The sequence below is a fragment of the Typopeltis vanoorti genome, chromosome 4 (assembly GCF_054136105.1).
Source record: "Typopeltis vanoorti isolate ZY-2024b chromosome 4, IOZ_Tvanoo_1.0, whole genome shotgun sequence".
Taxonomy (NCBI): Eukaryota; Metazoa; Arthropoda; class Arachnida; order Uropygi; family Thelyphonidae; genus Typopeltis; species Typopeltis vanoorti.
In genome coordinates this window covers 64162244-64185087 of record NC_143552.1, presented here as the reverse complement: position 1 = coordinate 64185087, position 22844 = coordinate 64162244, and the positions used below count along the sequence as shown (strand labels likewise).

Sequence of the window (22844 nt, the reverse complement as noted above, 5' to 3'; positions counted from 1 at the left end):
CACTAATGCCTATAACTTTTGGAAATGTTGCATAACCAATGCCAAAAACTTGTCCCTCTTGTTTCCGATACTTCTGGCATTAGTACATAGAAACTTCAGCATCCCTTTAGTCCCCCACTCACCATTACTCCCTGAATTGACTATGCTATTCATTATTTTTGTTTGAGACTAGATTCTGCACTTGGTCATTCTCACACTCACTCGCCTCATGGGTGCCTTCATAGCAACTCACTTGCTTCCACCCTAGTTGTTTAAGTTTTCCTGAATTTGTGCTTCAGCATGCTCTTTCCAGACACCTAACACCAAAACCATTTTGATGCAGTCCATCAGATTGTACAAATCCTTCTTCAAACAGACCACAGATCAACAAATCCTACATCGTTCCTTCTGCACAATCTATGTATAGATTCACTGGCTACGAACACCCTTCTTCTCAGTTCACCCTCTATCATAGCATGGTAGGAGACATACAATCTTCACCTTCTCACTCTTCAGTTTTGTCTCTTCTAACAATTCCTTTACATCCTCCCTTATAGAATACTTCTCACCTCTCAAATCATTTGTACCAACCAAGACAATCAATTTTGTTCACTTACCTTTTTGCATCTGAATGGCGTGGCTAGTGACCAGGATGGTAGCTGGTCTATAGAATGAACCTTACGAGAACAGGTTGAAGATCTGTGGGTTACAGAAATTGATTGATAGTCAGAAATGGGGTGATATGATTGAGACACTCAAATTACTGACGGCTTTCATGAGATTAATTCAGAGGAAATTGTTCAGACCAGGTCTGGTGGTGGGAGAACTATGGGACATCCATGTAAACTGAGCAAGAGTGTAGTTAGCAAGGGTGTTAGAACTAGGTTTTTTACTTGGAGAGTGGTGAATGATTGGAATAAGCTGCCAGAATCTGTTGTGGGTGGCATGACTGTGAATGAGTTCAAAGCAAAGTATGACAGATACTGTGTGAATGCTGAATAGTTCTTGACATGATGTTTAGGGAATCCCTCGATGAGTCTAAGGACTCCTTGGAGGTGCCAATAATAATAATAATATTTTGAATTTTTGCACCTGGGAAATAGGATTTTGTCTCACTTTTGTTAAGTATTTCACTGATCATTTAGTACATATATAATGTACAGGGTGGCCATAAAATAACTTTCCCTGCTTGGAGGCATCTGTAGCTAAACCAATAAACGGAATGAGACCAAATTTTATATTGACACTTTTGAAAGCATGGGGAGATGATTTCTGCGAAAAAAAGATTTAGTACCAAAAGTCGCCGATACGGGAAATTTTGGCACTGGCGGAGCAGAAAACAAGCGGATAATTAAATTAAAGGCAGCTAAAATGGAATAATAACATTTTGACGGTGTAAGCGACAGCCGCGTCACTCATTCCAGCTGGATATCTGGCACGTTACAATGATAATAATAATAATAATAATTAAACTAAAACAACAACTTGCAAGAGACAGAAATTAATGTAGTGATTGAACTCACAGGAAATAATGTTTTTAATTCATCAGAATCAGGGCCCTCTGGACCACATATACGATTTTCAATGTGCTGACCTTTCTTGTGTATAACAAACTGCATCTGGTGTGCGACATGCTCTACAGCTGAGAGTAAGGAGTCAGATTGGATGTTCATAACAGCCCATTTTATGTTCTCTTTCAAGACATGCAAGATGGGAAAGCCACCAACATACACAACAGATTTCAAATACCCCCCCCACAGTCAAAAGTTACATGGAGTGATGTCAGGGGATCGAGGCAGCCTTGCCGTCGGAAAGAACTGACCGATAACCCTCTCATTAAGGAAATGCTGGGCGTAAAAGGCGCTGTACTGAATGTTCAATATGTGGCAGTGCTCCATCCTGCACAAAAATTATGGAGTCCAAACACTGTCTTTGCTGCAATGCAGGAATGATAAAATTTTCCAGCATTCGTCGATAAATCTCTCCATTAATGGAGCAGGTTACAGGTCCTGTAGGGGTAATATGCTCAAAAAAGTATGGTCTTAATATGAAATCGGCTGTGAAGCCACACCATATGGTTACTTTTGGAGAATGCAGCGGTACTTGCTGGATCGCTTAGGGATCTTCAGATGCCCAAATTCTGCAGTTGTGAGTGTTGACCGACCCATTCAGATAAAAATGAGCCTCTTCTCCCCACAATATTCTCTGAGGGCAGTCATTGTTGACCTCCATTTGGGCAAGAAAAGTTAACGCGAAGGTCATGCGCTTATCATAATCTGCGGTAGTTAGTGCTTGCACACGAATGAACTTATATGGATAGAAGTGAAGCAGTTTCAAGAAGATTTTTCAGACTGTACCATAAGCCATATCAAGTGTGTGAGCCATGGCATGAGCGCTTGGACCAGTACTGGTCCCTGTGTCGTCGAACACCACAGTAGCAACGTCTGTTACTGTCTCTTCTTGCACTGCTTTCCATCCTCTGCCAGGTCTAACTCCTAGTGATCCAGTTTCTTCAAACTTCTTAATCATAGCTTTCAGTGCTACAGCTGACATAGGACCTGTATGCAGGTTATGAAACCTTCTAAATTCCCGAACGGCTGCTACGGCATTGCACTGTTTAAGGTAAAACAACTTAACAAGTAAAGCACGCTGAGGTAAAGTAGCATGCATATTGAGCACAATTCATCAGTCATTCGAATAACTGTCTGAACATTCCTAATCCCTTTTTAAGTGGAATTGTTGGCACTGCTGTCACGTACGCACAGCATAATTTGCATAATCCTTTTTACCTACATTTACTGCAAATATCTGACTACTTTCGGCTCCACCAGTGCCAAAATTTATTGTTGGCAACTTTTCGTATTGAATCTTTTTTTTGCCGAATTCATTTCTCCATGCCTTCGAAAGTCTAAATATAAAATGTGGTGTATTAGTTTTAGCTACAGATACCTCCATGTATTAGCGTAGATCATTATGTGAATTAGATTTAGCTACAGATACCTCCAAAGAGGGAAAGTTCATTTATGGCCACCTTGCATATGCCATGCATAATTTTCTGGTTTGTTTGGTCAGTCTTTATTATTCCTTCAGGACTCGCCTGCTAATTTCTCTTCTCAGCCCTGCCCTTAGGAAACATCCTATTTGGAAAATCCAAGAGTGCATGCAGTTTTTTTTTTTTCCCCTACCTGTCTGTCCTATTTTGAATAGACCGGAAAACTGCTAATATCTGCCTCAAAGAACATAAGAAGTACACAATGCTACTATCATTATGGCAAGTGAGGTCCAATATTAATTTATCCGTATCATGCTATGGACAGTCCTTCATACAGGGGGGGGGGGGAAGTGAATGAAACAACAATACTACACAGAGACCACTGCAAATGTGAAAGGCTATTTTTGGATCAATAACAAAAATGAAACACTCTTGCAGAGAAGCAACTACATTAATTTATCCAAAATTTGGAAGAGCATAAATACTTCCAAATCATCAGACTTTGGCCACTCTTGTCTGTAACTTAGACAATCCTAGCTAAGATCTGAGTTCTTGCTTTTCAGGAAATCACCAGATTATTTTCATCACCATCACCGAAAACAAATTATTTTCATTATATATATATATATATATATACAGGGTGTTCGGGATAAATTTGACAGTTTCGTAAGGAAAAAGAAAATCTTCTTTGTATCTATTAAATTTAATGAATTGACAAAAAAACATTACAGGCAGAGTTAATTACAATACTATCAACAAGTTTTACTCAAAATAACCACCATTAGCATCGATCACAGCTTCAATTCTGCTTCGGAACCTCGAACAAGCTGATGCTACAGTCTCCCTGGGAAGGGCCGCAAAAACTGTTTTAATTTTATCCATTAACTGGGCTTTTGTATTACTGGAAGTGCGATTGGTGTCTTTTTCAACTGCGCCCCATACAAAATAATCCATGGGGTTAAGGTCTAGGGAGTTTGGAGGCCAAACATTTGGACTGGTGAAGTCGTAGAAATTTTCAGACAACCATTTTTGGCTTTTCCCAGAGGTGTGGCAAGGGGCCGAATCCTGCTGCCATACATACGGCCTACCATTGGCTACCCTTGTTATCCAGGGCTTGACTACAGTTAGCAACTCCACGAACAAAGCCCGAATTCCAATGTCAGGGTTCTTCAACACCTGTTCCTGCAGATTTGCGAGGAATTCTGCTGTACGAACGCAATCAGATCGTCTGCTAGGGATCTTTCTTCTTGCTACATCCTCGTAGTCACCATTGCAAGTCTCTAGTTCATGCCTGATTGTTTTTACTGTATTCAGGGAGCATTGGGCAGCAGTCGTAATATCCTTATTTTGATGGCGGGCACGAATCATCATGATACAAGTTATTCTCTTCCATGATTCAGGTGGGTTCCAGCTATCCATCCTTTCTGACATCTTGTATATGAATGAAGAAGGGTCCAAACTTTTAAATGAAGAGAAGTGTGTGTTAATACATGTAACTTACGGAAAAATATAATTAATTATAAATATGTCAAATTTATCCCGAACACCCTGTATATATATATATATATATGGGGTGCTTAAGGGTCAAAGCTATATAACTGAGAGGAGACCTCTACATAGCCTTTAAAGGAATGCGGAGAACTGACCAGGGCTTCTGACCTAATGTCCAATCCTCACCTTCTCATGGTGCACCCTGTTGGGTATCTACCTGGACACTGAACAAACGAGGATGGGCTGGCAATTAGGGATTTAGCTGACCAAATTGTATTCCTATTGGTTAAACCAAAATACAAAATGATTGTACAAAATGACAAAATTTCATGTCACTGGGGCGTCACCCAGTTAAACAAGGCCCAAGTTGTTGTTTGCGCCAGGGAACCAGGGCGAACAGCGAAAAGTTAGCTACTGGAACAAATCTGAAAACACACAACAACTCAACATCACCAGAGTTAAAGATTGGTATTATCAACATAAGAAGCCTGAATGGCAAAGAAATGGAGTTAGCTGAGGAATTAGATAAGTACCAGATCGACATAATAGGGGTGAATGAAACAAAAAAGACAAAAACTGGTGAGATCTTTCTGAGCAATAAATATAAAATGTTATATTCAGGCAATGACAATCAAGGGAAAAGAAGGAGTAGCCATAGTATTCAACACAAAATACAAGGCTCATCTTCTTGAATGGCAGGCAGTGTCAAGTAGAATGATTTGGGCAAATATCAGAATAGGGAACTGGACAATGAGAATTATTTCTGCCTATGGTCCCACAGAAGGTTCTACTAAGGTAGAAGTGGAGGAATTTTTTGAGGGCTCTAGAGAAAGCTACTGACACAATGAAAAAGGAAAAGTTGGTTCTTCTTGGGGATCTAAATACAAGAGTAGGAAGTGATTGTCAGACATACAAAAATGTTTTGGGAAAATTTGGAGAAAAGAGCAAGCCTAATAATAATGGCAAATACCTGTTGGATTTCTGCTCAGCACATGGACTGGTTATTACTAACACCATGTTCCACCATAAAAATGTGCACAAATTCACATGGAGAGAAGAGGCTAGGAATAAGAAAAGTCTCATTGACTATGTTATTGTTGATAGTGATGTTTTCTCCTTAGTGCAGGACACCAGTGTGTACAGAGGATTTGAAATTGGAAGTGATCACTATTTAGTCTTGAGCAGGATAAAATTGAATTTCATATTGAAAAGAATAACATGTAAGAAAGTTTTAAAGCAAATAAAAGTTGAGCAGCTCTCAGATGTGAACTGCAGACTAAAATACATAAAGATTATTAAAGAAAAATGAAAGAGTTTAAGAACAAGAACCAAATCTTGGAGATTCAGTAGCAAGGCTTGAAGAAAACCCTGATTGATTCAGCCAGAGAAAGGCATGTGGTGAGGTTGTCTGCAAGGATAGAAAAATCAGAACTCCAGGGTGGACACAAGAAGTTAAAGAGGCAGTGAAGGAAAAGAAGAAAGCATATCAAAACTTCCTGGCAAATAAGTCAGCTTGTGCTCTTAGAGAATACAGAGACAAATGTAAGAAAGCTAAACACTATGTAAAAGTAGCTAAACAAAAGTCATGAGAGGCCTTTCGCAAGAATATAGAAAATAAATATCAAGAAGGTGGCAAAATATTCTCGAGTTGTTGAAGAAGCTCAGGAATGGAGGAAAGAGTGTTGTAAAAATAGTTAGAGATGATAAAGGTGATATGAAAGCGAGAGAAAAAGATATCCTTGAAGTATGGAGTAATTACTTTGAAAATATGCTAAATGAAACAAGCAGTGTTGACAGCACAGTGATAAAAAAACACTGACCAGGCATGCAGTCAGGAATACATATCCATACTTGAAGTAGAAAAAGCCATCAAAGGCTTGAAATGTGAAAAGGCAGTTGGAGTATATGATAATCAACCAGAAATGCTGAAGTATGGTTGTATAAATGTCTTACAGTGGCTGCACTGCATAATTCAGAATGTCTGGAAAGAGGGACGAATTCCTGATGATTGGAGTAGAACTCTCATAGTACCCACATATAAAAAGGGAAATAAAAATAAATGTGAGAATTACAGAGGTATATCCCTACTGAGTGTTCCTGGTAAGATATATGCAAGTATACTTGAGAAACAGTTGAGAAGAATTGTGGAAGAAATGCTTGGTGAAGAACAAGCTGGATTCAGGTCAAATAGAGGCTGTCAGGATCAGATCTTCACTTTACGACAAATAGTTGAGAAAGCATGGGAATATAACAAAGATCTGTATTTAAGTTTTGTCAATTTGGAAAAGGCATATGACAAGGTGCCATGAGAGAAGCTATTCAATACGCTAGAGTTATATGGCGTCAATGGGGCACTATATCAACAATACTTAGTCTTTATTTGAGTTGTAAGTCAGCAGTCAGAATTGAAGGAAGTACAGGAGATTATTTAACATTAAGATGGTTTAATGTTAAATCTGGTGTGAGACAAGGATGCATATTATGAAGGAAAGTGGTATTAAACATGATATAAAAATTGGAGATGTTAATGTCAGCTCTTTCCTTTATGTGGACGATGTTATACTTCTAAATAAATCTGCTACAAGTCTGCAAGATTCTCTGAGTAAATTGAATAACTGTTGTAATAGATATGGTATGAAGGTCAGCAATAAAAAGACAAAGACAATGAAAATAGGCAGAATCATTGAAAATGTCAACTGTGTTGTGAATGGAGAACCTGTGGAACAAGTAAAACATTTCAGCTACATAGACACGATTTTTAGTGAAGATGGTAAATTAAATATGGAAATAGACAACAGAATCAACAAAGCTGGTATGGTAGGAAGTCAAATGAATAAATTCATATGGAATAAAACAGAAATTAGTCGCAACACTAAATTAGTTGTATACAAGACAATGTTCAAACCAGTTTTAACTTGATCTGAGAGCTGAGTCAGAAGTAAAACACTTGACCAAACACTAGAGACCGCAGATATGAGAGTCCTGAGAAAGATTAGAGGCGTGAATAGATAGCATCAATGGCAATATCATATTAAAAACGAGAATATTAGGAAAGAACTTGACAGTGTTGACATCCAGGAATGCATTAGCAGAGCTTATCTCAGGTGGTATGGTCACTTAAACAGAATGGACGAGGAAAGATTAGCAAAACGAGTGTTCTCTGCCAGGTTGGCAGGAAAAGGACCCAGAGGAAGACCAAGATATAGGTGGATTGATACGGTACAATGTGCCTTAGATGAAAGAAATATAAGATCTGATAATGATAATATTGGAGTCTTGACAAGTAACAGATTGATTTGGAGGAAAATTGTAGATAGGAAGTTAGTAATGATGTAAATTTTTCATGTAGTGATATCATATCCAGTACACCCCCTTGAGGGTACATGTCAGGAATTTGATGATGATGATGATAATTTAGGTATGACAATCAGCAATAATAAGACAAAGGCAGTGAAAATCTGCAGAAACATTCAAAATATGAACTACATTGTTAATGGAGAACTTATAGAACAAGTAAAACGTTATAGCTACCTAGGTACGATTTTTAGTGAAGATGGTAAATTAAATATGGAAATAGACAACAGAATCAGCAAAGCTGGTATGGTAATGAAGTCAACTGAATAAATTTATATGGAATAAGAGAGAAATTAGTCAAAACACTAAATCAGCAGTATACAAGACAGTGTTCAAACAAATTTTGACTTATAGATCTGAGAGCTGGGATAGAAGTAAAACACTTGACAAAAGACTAGTGACCGCAGATATGAGAATCGTGAGAAAGATTCGGAGCATGAACAGATGGCATCAATCGTAATATCATATTAAAAACAAGGATATTAGGAAAGAACTTGATATTGACAGCATCCAGGAATGCATTAGCAGAGCAAAACTCAGGTGGTATGGTAACTTAAGCAGAATAGGATGATACCAGTATGCTGTCATCAGAAGAAAGAATAGCAAAACAAGTGTTCTTAGCCAGGTTGGCAGGAAAAAAGACCCAGAGGAAGACCAAGATATAGGTGGATTGATACAGTAAAAAGTGCCAGCGAAGAGAGAAATATAATATTTGATAATGTTAGAGTCTTTACAGATAACAGACTGATTTGGAGGAAAATTGTAGATAGGAAGTTAGTAATGATGTAATTTTTCATGTAGTACTATGATATCCTGTACACCCCTTGAGGGTATATATCAGGAATTTGATAATGATGATAATGAATGAATGATATATATATATATATATATTTTTTTTTTGGGGGGTGCTTAAGGGTCAAAGCTGTATAACTGAGAAAAGACCTCCACATAGCCTTTAAAGGAATGCGTTGAACCGACCAGGGCTTCTGACCTAGTGACCAATCCTCACCTTCTCGTGGTGCACCCTGTTGGGTATCTACCTGGATACTGAACGAACGAGGATGGGCTGGCAATTTGGGATTTAGCCGACCAAATTGTATTCCTATTGGTTAAACCAAAATAAAAAATGATGGTACAACATGACAAAATTTCATGCCGTCTCGTGCATCGCCCAGTTAAACAGGGCCCAGGTTGTTTTTGCCAGCAAACCAGGGCGAACAGCGAAAAGTCAGCTACTGGAACATACCTGAAAACACACCGCAACTCAACATCACTAGAGTTAAAGATCGGTACTATCAACATAAGAAGCCTGAATGGCAAAGAAATGGAGCTAGCTGAGGAATTAGATAAGTACCAGATTGACATAATAGGAGTGACTGAAACTGGTGAGATCTTTCTGAGCAATAAATACAAAATGTTATATTCAGGCAATGACAATCAAGGAAAAGAAGGAGTATCCATTGTATTCAACACTAAATACGAGGCTAATCATCTTGAATGGCAGGCAGTCTCAAGTAGAGTGATGCGGGCAAATATCAGAATGCGAAACTGGACAATGAGACTTATTTGTGCCTACGGACCCACAGAAGGTTCTACTAAGGTAGAAGTGGAGGAATTTTTTGAGGATTTAGAGAAAGCAACTGACACAATGAAAAAGGAAAAGTTGGTCGTCGTTGGAGATCTGAATAGCAAAGTAGGAAATGATTGTTAGACATACAAAATATTTTGGGAAAATTTGTAGAAAAGAGCACGGCTAATAATAATGGCAAATACCTGTTGTAGTTCTGCTCAGGACATGGACTGGTTATTACTAACACCATGTTCCAACATAAAAATGTGCACAAATTCACATGGAGAAGAGGCAAGGAATAAGAAAAGTCTCATTGACCGTGTTATCGTTGATAGTGATGTTTTCTCCCTGGTGCAGGATACCAGAGTGTACAGAGGATTTGAAATTGGAAGTGGTCACTATTTAGTCTTGAGCAGGATAAAATTGAATTTCATATTGAAAAGAATGACATCTAAGAAAGTTTTAAAGCGAATAAAAGTTAGGCAGCTCTCAGATGTGAACTGTAGACTAAAATACACAAAGATTATTGAAGAAAAAATGAAAGAGTTTGAGAACAGGAACCAAACCGTGGAGATTCAGTGGCAAGCCTTTAAGAAAACCATGATTGATTCAGCTAGAGAGGCATGTGGTGAGGTTGTCTGCAAGGATAGAAAAATCAGGACTCCATGGTGGACACCAGGAGATAAAGAGGCAGTGAAGGAAAAGAAGAAAGCATATCAAAAGTTCCTGTCAAAGAAGTCAGCTTTTGCTCTTAGAGAATACAGAGACAAACGTAAGAAAGCAAAACACTGTGTAAAACTAGGTAAACAAAAGTCATGGGAGGACTTTGAGAAGAACATAGAAAATAAATATCAAGAACGTGGTAAGATATTCTGAAGGTTGTTGAAGAAGCTTAGAAATGGAGGAAAGAGTACTGTAAAAGGAGTTAGAGATGATAAAGTTGACATGAAAACAGGAGAAAAAGATATCCTTGAAGTATGGAGTAATTACTTCGAAAAATTGCTAAATAAAACAAGCAGTGATAGCACAGTGGTAAAAAACACTCAACAGGCATAAAGTCAGGAATACATATCCATTCTTGAAGTAGAAAAAGCCATCAAAGGCTTGAAATGTGGAAAGGCAGTAGGATAGATGATATTCGACCAGAAATGCTGAAGTATGGTGGTATAAAAGTCTAGCAGTGGCTGCACTGCATAGTTCAGAAAACTTGGACAGAGGAATGAGTTCCCGATGAATCGAGTAGAGCTCTAATAGTGCCTATATATAAAAAGGGAAATAAAACTGAATATGAGAATTACAGAGGTATTTCCCTACTGAGTGTTCCTTGCGAGATCTATGCAAGTATACTTGAGAAACGATTGAGAAGAATTGTGAAAGACAAGCTTGGTGAAGAACGAGCTGGATTCAGTTCAAATAGAGGCTGTCAAGATCAGATCTTCACTTTACGACAAATAGTGGAGAAAGCATGGGAATATAACAAAGATCTGTATTTCAGTTTTGTCGATTTGGAAAAGGCATATGACAAAGTGTGAAGAGAGAAGCTATTCAATACGCTACAGTTATATGGTGTCAATGGGGCATTATATCAAGCAATACTTAGTCTGTATTTGAGTTGTAAGTCAGCAGGTAGAATTGAAGGAAGTACAGGGAGATGGTTTAATGTTAAATCTTGTGTGAGACAAGGATGTACATTATCCCCTCTGTTATTCATTATCCATATGGATCACATAACGAAGGAAAGTGGTATGAAACATGATATCAGAATTGGAGGTGTTAATGTTAGCTCTTTCCTTTATGCGGACGATGTTATACTTCTAAATAAATCCACTCCAAGTTTGCAAGATTCCCTGACTAAATTGAACAACTGTTGTAATAGACATCTCTCGAGGTCAAAGAGTGTCAGAGGGCGTTTCAGTTTAAGACATAACTATTCTCCCTCCGGTTGGTGACACTGATGATGTGGTACTTAAGTATTATTTAAATGATGCGATATCAGAATGTGTCCCAAGAGTTTGAAGAATAAATAGGGCAGGAGTCAAATGGATATGTAATCTTAGTAAGCAAAAGATTTGTAAGAAAAGGATGATGTGGAAGGAATAATTTGTGCATAAGGATGATGTCAGTTATGAACGTTATAAGCAGCAGGCTAGAATAGTCAAAACTGTTGTATGGAAAGCAAAGCCTGAGTATGAAAAGAAACTGCTCTGCATGCTAAAGACAACCTACAAGAATTCTATCGACATGCTGCAAGTAAAAGAAGGAAAGAATATGAAAGAATAACTCTTCTAAATCCAGACAGCATGAGGGTTACAGATACAGAAGAAGTTGTTCAGCTAATGAGTGCCCATTTTGTTAAAAGCTATTAACCTGGTGTAAGCAACATTGAGCTCACTGCTACCTCTTCAATGGATGAAGAAACGCAGGTGTATGAGGACGAGGTATTACGGCTGTTGCACAAATTGAATAAGAATTCAGCAATAGGGACTGAAGGGATATCAGCAAGTATGCTAAAAGAGTGTTCAGCTGGACTGGCTATTCCTTTGACCAGACTGTTCAATACAGGTCTCAGAACAGGGAAGATTCCACAGAAATGGAAGGAATGTATGGTAATTCCATTGCACAAGGGTGGTGCAAAGAACTGATGTATCAAACTATCCACCAATTAGTATCTCAGGAGTGGTGGTGAGGATTTTGGAAAAATTGGTTAGGGCTTGCATTCGGAAATCGGTTGACAGTGAATCTCTACTTTGAAATGGCCAACATGGATTTACTAAGGGAAGGTGATGTTTTAGAACTTGCTCACATTCTATAACAATGTTACCATCGAACTAGACAAGGGGGGGAAATGGTTACACGATGATACTTTTGGATTTTGCTAAGACTTTTGACAGAATACAGCATGGTAGACTGTTGCATAAATTGGAGAATATGGGTTTGGATTACAGAATATTAGAGTGGATAAGAGGAGACAGCTGGCCGACAGATATCAAAAAGTGGTATATGGGGGATTTGAGTCTGCAAGATTTAAGATAACAAGTGCTGTACCACAAGGATCAGTGCTTGGCACACTGATCCTTGTGGATCAGTGGTTATTCAATCTGTAATTAATGATATTGGGAAGGATTTGACAAGCAACATACAGCTATTTGCTGATGATGCAAAGATAGGTAGGGTAATCAGGAATGCTGCTGATATGCAGTACTTGCAGAATGATTTGAATAGGCTGGAATTATGGACAGGGGGAAAATGGGTCAGTTCAATGTGAGTAAATGTAAAGTCATTCACTTCGGCATGATTAGTTATCCAATGTTATATTATATTGGTGGGATTATGCTAGAAGAAACTGATGAGGCTAGGGATCTTGGAGTGCTAGTAGATAGAAAGTTGAAGTTCAGGAGCCATGTAGCAAAGACTGCAAATACAACTCAAAAGATAACTGCAATGCTGAAACAAATGTTCACATGTAAAGTTAAGGATGTCATTTTTCCTCTTTACAAGGCCTTGATAAGACCTCACTTGGACTACTGTGTGCTGGTCTGGTCTCCATTGTGATTCTATTCGAGAGAATACAAAGGAGTGTAAAAAATTATATCAGGATTGTGGGAATACTGATTATGAAGACAGATGGTAATTTGTATACTGTAGACACCAGCAAACAAGAGAAAGAGGGATGATATGATTGAGACTTACAAACTTCTGAAGGGGTCATACAGGATTTCAACTGATGGAATTATCCAATTTATGCAGGGTGGGGGAAAGGACAAGAGGGCATTCTTTGAAGCTGAGAATGAAGGCTGTTAAGAAGGCAGTGAGGGCTAGATTTTTTTCTCAGAGGGTGGTGCGTAATTGGAATGGATTGCCATTGGATGTTGTGAGTGCAAGCAGTGTGAATGAATTCAAGAATAAATATGATAACTAGTGTGTGCCTCCCTCGAGCATTCCACAGATCACTCACCATCTTGGTCACTTGCCTCTGGATTCTCTCCACCACTTCCTCATCCTGATGAAACCAAGTTGACCACGCTTGAGCACAGTAATCTAGATGTGGTTTTGTAAAAGAGGAATAATAACTTCCTTATTTCTGCCTGTTAGCGTGTTCTTCAATAACCAAGTAATACTGTGGACTACTATCCTGCCAATTTTAGCAATATGCATTCTAAACTTCAACTCTCAATCTACTACTTACCCCAAAATTCCTGGCTTCATCAATTTCCTGGAATACAGTTTCCTTAATGTAGTACAGAGGTTATAATCTTTGTATCCCAAAATGCATAATTTTCCACTTTTCCACATTAAATCGACATCCATTATGTTTTACCCAGAGGTATCACCCTATTCGAATCATCCTGCAAGCTCTCTAGATCACCTTGATTAACTATTACCCTAATTTTGCATCACTAGCAAACAACTGAATATCTCCCTTCAAATTATTTCCTATATCATTTATGTACAAATTAAACAGCAGTGGGCTATGCACAGACACCTGTGGCACTCCACTAGTCACCTGCCTTCTCATGGATTCTTCTTTTATACGTATTAGACCTAGTGGCCTGTTACGGAGCTGTCCTTAGTCCTTCCAAACGATACCCATCCTGAGGATAAGGTGGTTAGCCCTACACCTCCTGGTATGTCTGTAGATGTGTGTATTCAAGGGGCCTGTTCCCTCAGAATAGGCAAAAGCTGTTTGCCTGTTCTGAGGGATGAAAAACCCAAGATTCTGTTGAAAGAGACCAGATAAAGGTTCCTCACGTCATTGACGGGAATCGAACAAGGTCTTTCTGACTAAAGGGCTTCATCTATACTGACTGAGGTATGGAGGCTCTTCTTATGGATTCTGCTCCTACATATACCACTTTTTGGTATCAGGACATGATCTTCCCATCTTGTAGGTGGTCTTCCTGCTTTTCTCTTTATTCTTGGTTGCCAGTTGAGTATTCTATATGTCCATCTGTTATCCCTGAGTCTGGCTATGTGGCCTGCCCATCTCATCTTGCTTTCATATACTGCAGTTACCACATATTTCATGCCTGATCTCTTTCTTAGTTCCATGTTTCTAACACGTTCCATTTTGCTGATGTTACAAATCCTGTGTTCTATTGCACACTGAGTTATTCTGAGAGTTTCTTCTTCTTTTCTTGTCGTATTCCACGTTTCTTATTCATACGTGAGTGATGGAAGTATGTCACTATTAAATAGTTTTGCCTTTGCAGAGATGTCAAGATTCAGGATCAGGGTTTCAACATGCAGCTTTCTGTCTTTTTGCTAGTTCTTCAGATAAATCATTATTCATTTTTATTGTTTGTCCTAAGTAATTGTAGGAGTCAACTTGTTCTATAGGGATGTTATCAATACACAGGTGATTGTCACTTGTGTAGATGTTTTTGATCCATTTTGTTTTTTCTAGATTCATTTCTAAGCCTATCTTACTGCTATTTGTGTATATTTTTTCACCCATTTCTTCTAGGTTTTTGGGTTGTGGGATATCAGTACTAGATCATCGGCAAACAAAACAGCAGCTAGAGTGCATGAACAAAAGTAGACTGAATGAACCAACCAACAATAAAAGGTATGACAGGAAAAATAGGCATATGAATGTGAACATGAACAAAATGAAGGATAGAGTGCTGTATTCAGACTCGTTAGTACGAGGTGTGTTAGTAGAGGCTTTGACAAAATCGTACCAACCTGGTGCGACCATAAAGGATGTAACTGAGTCTATTAGAGAGCAAAAGGAAAGGGTGAAAGAAATGATTGTTGTGGCATGTAAGAATGATTTGAAAGGAGATAAAATGGAAATGATAGAAGACCTGAATGAATTGTTTGAGGTAGCAAAAGAAAAGAGTGAGAGAGTTAGAATGATTAGTCTTTTGCCACGGTATGACAGTGAAATGTTTAACAGGAGGGCCATAATTGCGAATGACTTTATGCATGGGTTATGTATGACGAGTGGTGGGGAATTTGTGGACGTGTGGAGTGAGTTTGATGGGCGAAAGGATCTATATAAGATGGATGGCTTGCATTTGAATGGTTATGGTGTAAGAAGACTTGAGAAAGTGTTGTTGAATGTAGTGGATGTGCAAATTCAGGGAAACTAGATTTGTTAATGGGGGGGAAGTAGATATACAGTCCTTAGGTTATTCTTGTTGAGAGGCTTATACGCTGGTTAAACATGATAACTAACATTTAAGGAATTGACAGCGTATACTAGAAATATAGATTAAATAAACTTTAATATATACTTTCCGATATTTCGGCGAACGTCACGTTGCCATCTTCTTGAGAACTTACTACAAAGACACGTGCACACAAGTAATAATAACAGCAAATGAGACTGAAGCTAGGAAGCTAGCGTTTTCCTAAAGTCCTGATGGTGCCCCCTGGCGGGCTATATTGGTAGTTCTTGGCCTTTGGGCTGAAGTTCTTCTGATAAAAGTTTCCCAAATTTGGGGCAGTCTCATGCATCCAAATTTGTTGAGGTTTGGCATGTTCCTAAGGGCCGAGGCTGATTCCATGAATAGTCTTTCATACTTGAACTTGCTGCGGTGTATTACTGTGGCTTTCTTCCATCTTATTCTGTGGCGAGTATCCAGAGCGTGGTCTGCAAGCCCAGAGTGGCTGTACTGGTGAAATCGGATGTAATCCTTGTGTTCTGAGATTCTGATATTTGCTGTCCTGCCTGTTTGGCCAAAGTAGGACAGTTTACAGCTGCAAGGGACCTAGTATACACCAGGTAGGCCTAGGGGAAGTGGTTGGTCTTTGGTGGAGCGGATAAGGGATGCCAGTTTTCTATGTGGTCTGTAACAAGTGGTCAAGTCATGTTTTTTTAAGATTTTATTGATTTTTTCCGAGGTGCCTCGGATGTAGGGAATGGTGATGGATTTAGAGTAATCTTTTTTGTGAAGGAAAGGGGGGGGGGTTGTGGATAACTGGGTTAAGTATTTTTTGGATTTTTTGGAGGGGGTAGCCGTTGGCTGAGAAAGTGTCACGGATGTGATTTAGTTCAGTGGTTAGGGCTTGATCATTAGAACAGATTATTTTTGCCCTGTTGAGTAATGTTTTAATAACTCCATATTGTTGTGAGGGGGGGGGGGGGATTGTTGGTGAATGTATCTGCCTGTATGGGTGGGTTTTCTATAAACTGAGAAAACCAAGGTTCCATCAGGTTGGCGGGTGACTAGTGTGTCTAGGAAGGGGAGGTTATTGTTTTCCTCTTTTTCCAGGGTGAATTTGATTCTAGGGTGTTGGTTGTTTAAGTGTGTTAGGAAGGAGAGGAGTGAATCCGGGCCATGTGGCCAAATAGCGAAAACATCATCAACGTAGCGAAGCCATATGGTAGGTTTTTGTGGGGCTGAGTTTAAGGCTTTCTCTTCAAACGTCTCCATGAAGAAGTTGGCCAAGGGTGGGGAAAGTGGTGAACCCATGGCTGTCCCCTCTATCTGTTTGTAGAATTTTTCCTGCCAAACGAAATAGCCGGAGTTCATTGTAAACTGAAATAGGGCTGAGATATCGGGAGGAAATTTAGGTTGGATTAGCTCTAAGGTTTCTTTGAGGGGGACATTCATGAATAGGGAGGAGACATCAAAACTGACCATTATGTCATTATGTTAGAGTGTAAGGGTTTCTGTACTGGCTTTGAAGTGGGCTGAGTTTTTTATGTGTGATGGTGTATTACCAGTATAGTGTGAGAGCGCTTTGGCTAAATGCTTGGCTAGTTTGTAAGTGGGGGAACCAATGCCATCCACTATGGGACGTAATGGCACATTTTCTTTGTGTATTTTTGGGAGCCCATATATGCGGGGGGGGGGGTCTAGAGTTATAGGGTTTTAGTCTGTTGGTAATCTCCACAGGCCAAGAAGTGACCTTCTTAAGGAGCCTATGGAGTTTTCTAATTTGTGAGTTGGTGGGATTGTAATCAATGGGGGAGGTAAGTGGAACGATCTAATAATAAAGCCTTGAGCTTACCTGTGTAGTCTTTAAGATTGAGTACCACAGTGGCGTTCCCATTATCCGCTTAGGCGATCACTATTTTTTGTTTCTCTTCAATTCTTGTAGTGCCTTGTATTCACTAATGGATATGTTGGATTTTGGAGGTTTTGCTTTATTGAGAACACAGGCTACATCCAATCTAATATCGTTGGCGATGTGGTTTGGAAGTTGGCGAATCCCGCGTTCAATTTGGATCATTAATTCCTCGGCTGGTAATTTCTTAGGAGCAATGGCGAAGTTGTGACCACGTGACAGAGCGTGGAGTGCTTCTGGCTTTACGGTAGCTGACGAAAGGTTAACAACAGTGTTGGTTTGTAGTTTAAGTTTGGACGCCGAGTTCTTTATTAATTTATCAAACTTGTTGATATGTCGGCTCCGTACTCGTTCAAATTCTTTTTTAGCTGCCGTACACGAGACGTCATGTAGGACTGACCAAAGCTCGTGATTCAGTCCTTAGGGAGGCAGTTGAATGTAAGAATGAATATGATATGCTTGAGCAAATAAGGACAACAAACCAGAGTGGGGTAGTTAATATAAGGCATCAAGGTAGGGTTGGGGCTAATGGGGATCTTAAATTCATGTACACTAATACTAGGAGTATTAGGAACAAGAAGGAAGAGTTTTTGGCTATGGTTGGCACTTCCAGACCACAGGTTATTGGTATTAGTGAAACATGCTGACTGTAGATGATATAGCTAGTGGGATTGAATGTGATGGGTATAGTGTGTTCAGGAATGACAGAGAGAATAAAATGGGGGGAGGAGTATTGTTGATGATAGCTGATGAGCTACAGCCAAGGAGAATAGAAGTTGAATTGCAGGATAGAGAAAAGAGCACATTTGAGGCCATTTGGTGTGAGATTGTGGCTAGCAGAACTAAATATACAATTGGGTGCTGCTATAGACCAGGTGAAGGAAAAGATGGTGGTGACAGTATGCACAAGCAAATAGAAGAAATGAGTGGAAGGAGGGTGATTATTATGGGAGATTTCAACTATGGTCGCATTGATTGGGGTGAGGAGAGGACACACGGGAGGAAGGAATTGGATTTTATGCGGTTATTAAGGGATAACTATCTGCGACAGCATGTAATGGAAAATACTAGGTGTCAGGTCAGAGAGTGCTTGACCTAGTAATTACATCTGAGGATTTGGCTGTAACAAATATGACCACATTGCCACCAATCGGTGAGAGTGATCATAGGGTCTTGACTTGGGAGGTGGCTAAAGGTGTAGAATTTTCAATTAAGACAGGGTACATGTGGAATTATCGGGCTGGAAAGTATGACAAGCTTAGGAGTTTGATTGGCTCAGTGCCATGGCATGTACAACTGCAAGGACTAGAAGTTGATAGTGCATGGGAGGTAGTTAAGAAGTGCTTGCATGAAGCAATGGCTGACTGTATACCTAGAGTCCGAATAATAAATCAAGTAGGGGTTAAATGGATGAATAACACCATTAAGCTTGAGCTGCAAAAAAAGAAAAAACTATGGAGGGAATTTAAGGAGAAAGGTGACCGGCACATGAACGGTATAAAGCGCAGGCCAGAAAGGGTAACGAGTGTGGTAAGAAAAGCAAAAAAGGATTACGAAAGAATATTGGCCATGCAGGCTAAAGAGAATCCTAAACAGTTTTTTAGATATGTAGCAAGTAAAAGGAAAAATGTACATGGCAGAATGATTTTAAAGAATGCCGATGGTAGGGAGGTAACTGAATCAGTTGAGATAGCTGAGTTACTGAGTGAGCACTTTGCAAGAATATATCATCCAGGTGGTGACATTGCAGAAACGAATAAACCAGTAGATTATACGGGAATTGTGGTGAATGAAGTGGAGGTGAGTAGTCTATTGCATAACCTCAATGTTAATACATCTGTGGGATTAGATGGTATACCAGCTCATGTAGTATGAGAAGCAGCTAAAGAATTGTCAGTACCCTTGACCATTTTGTTTAATTTGAGTCTCGGGTCTGGGTTAGTCCCGAGCGGCTGGAAGGAGGGGAAAATAGTTCCACTGCATAAAGGTGGTTCCAAGACTGCTGTTGTAAATTACCGACCGATTAGCATATCAGGAATCATTGTCAAGGTCTTAGAGAAATTAGTCAAGAAAAGAATACAGGATTGGATAGATGAAAATGGGATATTGTATGGGGGACAACATGGTTTTGTGAAGGGTAGATCATGCCTCAGTAACTTGCTCACGTTTTATAACACAGTGACGGCTGAACTGGATAGGGGTAATGGGTTTACAGTGATACTACTGGACCTTGCCAAGGCCTTTGACAGGATACTACATGGAACCCTAATCAGTAAACTGGAGCAGATGGGGATAGATATAGGGTTGGTAAGATGGATAGGAGGGTGGTTGAAGGAGAGATACCAGAGAGTGATTTATTCAGGAGTGGAGTCAAAAAGACGCCTTGTGACTAGTGGAGTGCCGCAGGGCTCTGTTCTTGGACCACTACTTTTCAATTTGTTCATCAATGATATGGGAAAGGATTTGAGAGGAAGTGTTCACTTGTTTGCTGATGATGCAAAGTTGGGTAGAGCAATTGTGAGTGCATAGGATGTCAAAATTTTACAGGATGATTCGGATAGTTTGGAGGACTGGGCTAGGGGAAAAATGGATGTCAGTTTAATGTGGCAAAGTGTAAGGTTATGCACTTTGGGGTGAAAAGAACAGCAGCAGTATATCGCATTGGTGGAACCGTACTCCAGGAGATTGATGAGGCCAGGGATTTGGGAGTGCTGGTGGATAGGGAGTTGAAGTTTAGGGGACACATTGCAAAAGTGACTAAAACAGCTCACCAAATCACTTGGCTTATGAAAAATACTTTAACATGCAGAGACAAACAAGTTGTTGTTCCTCTGTATCGAGCCTTGATAAGACCCCATCTGGACTTCTGTGCCCAGTTATGGGCACCAGGGTTTCTTCGTGATGGGGAGGAAGTGGAGAGGGTCCAGAGACGAGTGACCAAGATGATAGCAGGTCTGTGGAATGAACCTTATGAGAATAGGTTGAGGATTTGTGGGTTGCAGAAATTGGACGATAGGCGAAGGAGGGGTGATATGATTGAGACATTCAAATTACTGAAGGGTTTTTATAAGATTGATCCAGAAGATATTTTTGAAAATATGACTGGTGGTGGGAGGACTAGGGGCCATGCATGGAAGCTGGGCAAGAGCGTGGTTGACAAGGGTGTTAGAGCTAGGTTTTTTACTTGGAGAGTGGTGAATGAGTGGAATAAGCTTCCAGAGTCTGTTGTGGGTGCTACGACCGTGAATGAGTTCAAGGCAAGATATGATAGATACTGTGTGAATGTTGAATAGCTGTTCCATACATGATGTTAGGGCCTCTCTCGATGAGTCTGTCGACTCCTTGGAGTTTCCCGGAACAATAATAATAATAAGGATTTGTAGTTTTTCACCATCTATGCTTATTCCTCCGTTTAAGTCTATTTTTTTCAGAATGTATTCTAAAGTGCTGGTAAATAGATTTGGGGAGATCACATCGCCTTGACGGACCCCCTCTCTTTATATCTATATTTATAGGTTGATCAAATAGGGTTATTTGTGTGGTCTGATTTTTGTTAATTTCTTTTATCATGTGGATGGAAGTAGGATCCACATTTATTTACAGTAAGGCACTGATGACTGCATTGTGTTCTATGGTATCAACTGCTTTTTTAAAATCAATAAAGAGGAAACATAGAGGGATTCGGTATTCTCTGCACTTTTCTGTTAGTTGTGAAATGACCTGGATATGATCTATTGTGGAGAAGCCTCTTCTGAATCCTGCCTGCTCTCTACTGGAGTTGTCTTTGATAGTGTTTTAGATTCTGTTCAGTATTACTCTGGTCATGATTTTATATATGTGAGAGAGTAGACAAATTGGACGATAGTTTTTTTATGTCTTCCTTGTTCCCTTTTTTGAATAAAAGTATGGTTTTTGAGGTCTTCCATTCCTCTGGAATCTTTCTTTCTTTGAAGTACCACATGAATCTGGCAGCAACCCTTTGAAAATAATCGGTCCACCTTGTTGGATTTCTTCAGCCTTAACATGATCAAGTCCTGAGGCTTTACCTTTACTCATTTTCTTAAGGGCATGTTCTATTTCTTCTGGAAGTACATCTGGTATATTGCTTGGTTTTGGAATGATAAGTTCTGAAACTTGGCACTTAGTTGAATAGAGATCATTATAAAAATCAGCACAATTTCTTCTATCCTTTTTCTATTAGTATGTTCTTCTCCATTTTGATCCTGTAAAGCAGATGGAATTGACTGTTTAAAATTTAAGTCTTTCTCTATTTTCTCCAGGCTGGTTTTTGCCTGCACTGCTTCTCTTAATTTTTGTATCTTGAAAACTTTGTAGTCTTCTGGAATTCTTTTCCTTAGTAACTTACAGATAATTTTGTATTCTAGAAAATTTTCTTCAGATTTCTTCAGTTCTTTTCTCTTTTTCAGTAGTTCTATAGTTTGAGGTGAGAGTCGTTCTCTTTTCTTTTGTTTCACAGGAATTTCTGATTTTTTCTTGCACTCTTTGAATTTATTAATAAAGTCAATATAGTCATCATTTATGTAACAGTTCTTAATAGTCCATTCAGTCTCTTCTATATACTTCTGAACTTGTGGTAGTCTATTTGTTTGGGTTGTCTTTTGTGGTTTGATGTTGCCCTGACATGTCGTTCTTTTTTGTGGTCTATTCTTATAATGGCTCTGAGGAGTCTGTGGTCAGAATCTATGTTGAAGTATGTTTCGCCTATTGTACCAACATTTTGTCCAGTCTTTTACAGTCTGTTAAAATGTAGTGAATTTCATTTTTTGTGTCTCCATTTGGTGATTGCCAAGTCCATCTTCTGCCTGGGTATTTGTTGAAAAAAGAGTTCATGATAAAGAGTTGTTCAGCTGCAGCAAATTCAGCTAATCTCTCTCCTCTTCTATTTCTTTCTCCCAGGCCATGTGATCCTATAAACTTTTCGTTTTCTTTACCACATCCTATTTTGGCATTAAAATCACCACCAATGAATGAGTATGTTGACTTGTAATTTAATGCCTGTTCAAAATTCATTTAAAAATTTTCTATTTCTTGATTGTCAGCTACAAATGTTGGAGCATAGCAGGATATTAATTTTATTGTTATATTGTTCTCTATTCCAATTATGAGTACACCTATTCTTTCAGATATGATGTTACAAGAAAGGATCGACTTGGTGAGCTTAGATTTAACAATGAATCCCACTTTGCCTTGTTTGCCATTGTTTGAGGATGCTCTGAGGGGTATTTGTGAGCCATTGTAACATCTTGCTGTCAGTTCTTTCAATCTTTTTGTTTCATTCACTAGCAGGATATCCAAGTTGATATTGGTTAGTTCTTTGATTAATAAATCTATTCTGAAGTCTCTTGCCAAAGTTCGAGTATTGAGGGTACCGATTACCATTTTCATAGATTTAAGAGGCGGCCTGTTTTCATCTGCGAG

The 22844-nt window shown here is 39.1% G+C and overlaps 1 protein-coding gene across 3 annotated transcripts in view; it reads right to left on the bottom strand.

Annotated features, from left to right (window-relative positions):
* The window catches only part of l(2)gd1 (lethal (2) giant discs 1), a 473445-nt gene that overhangs the window by 221007 nt on the left and 229594 nt on the right, over window positions 1-22844 (bottom strand). The gene's annotated exons all lie outside the window — the stretch shown is intronic.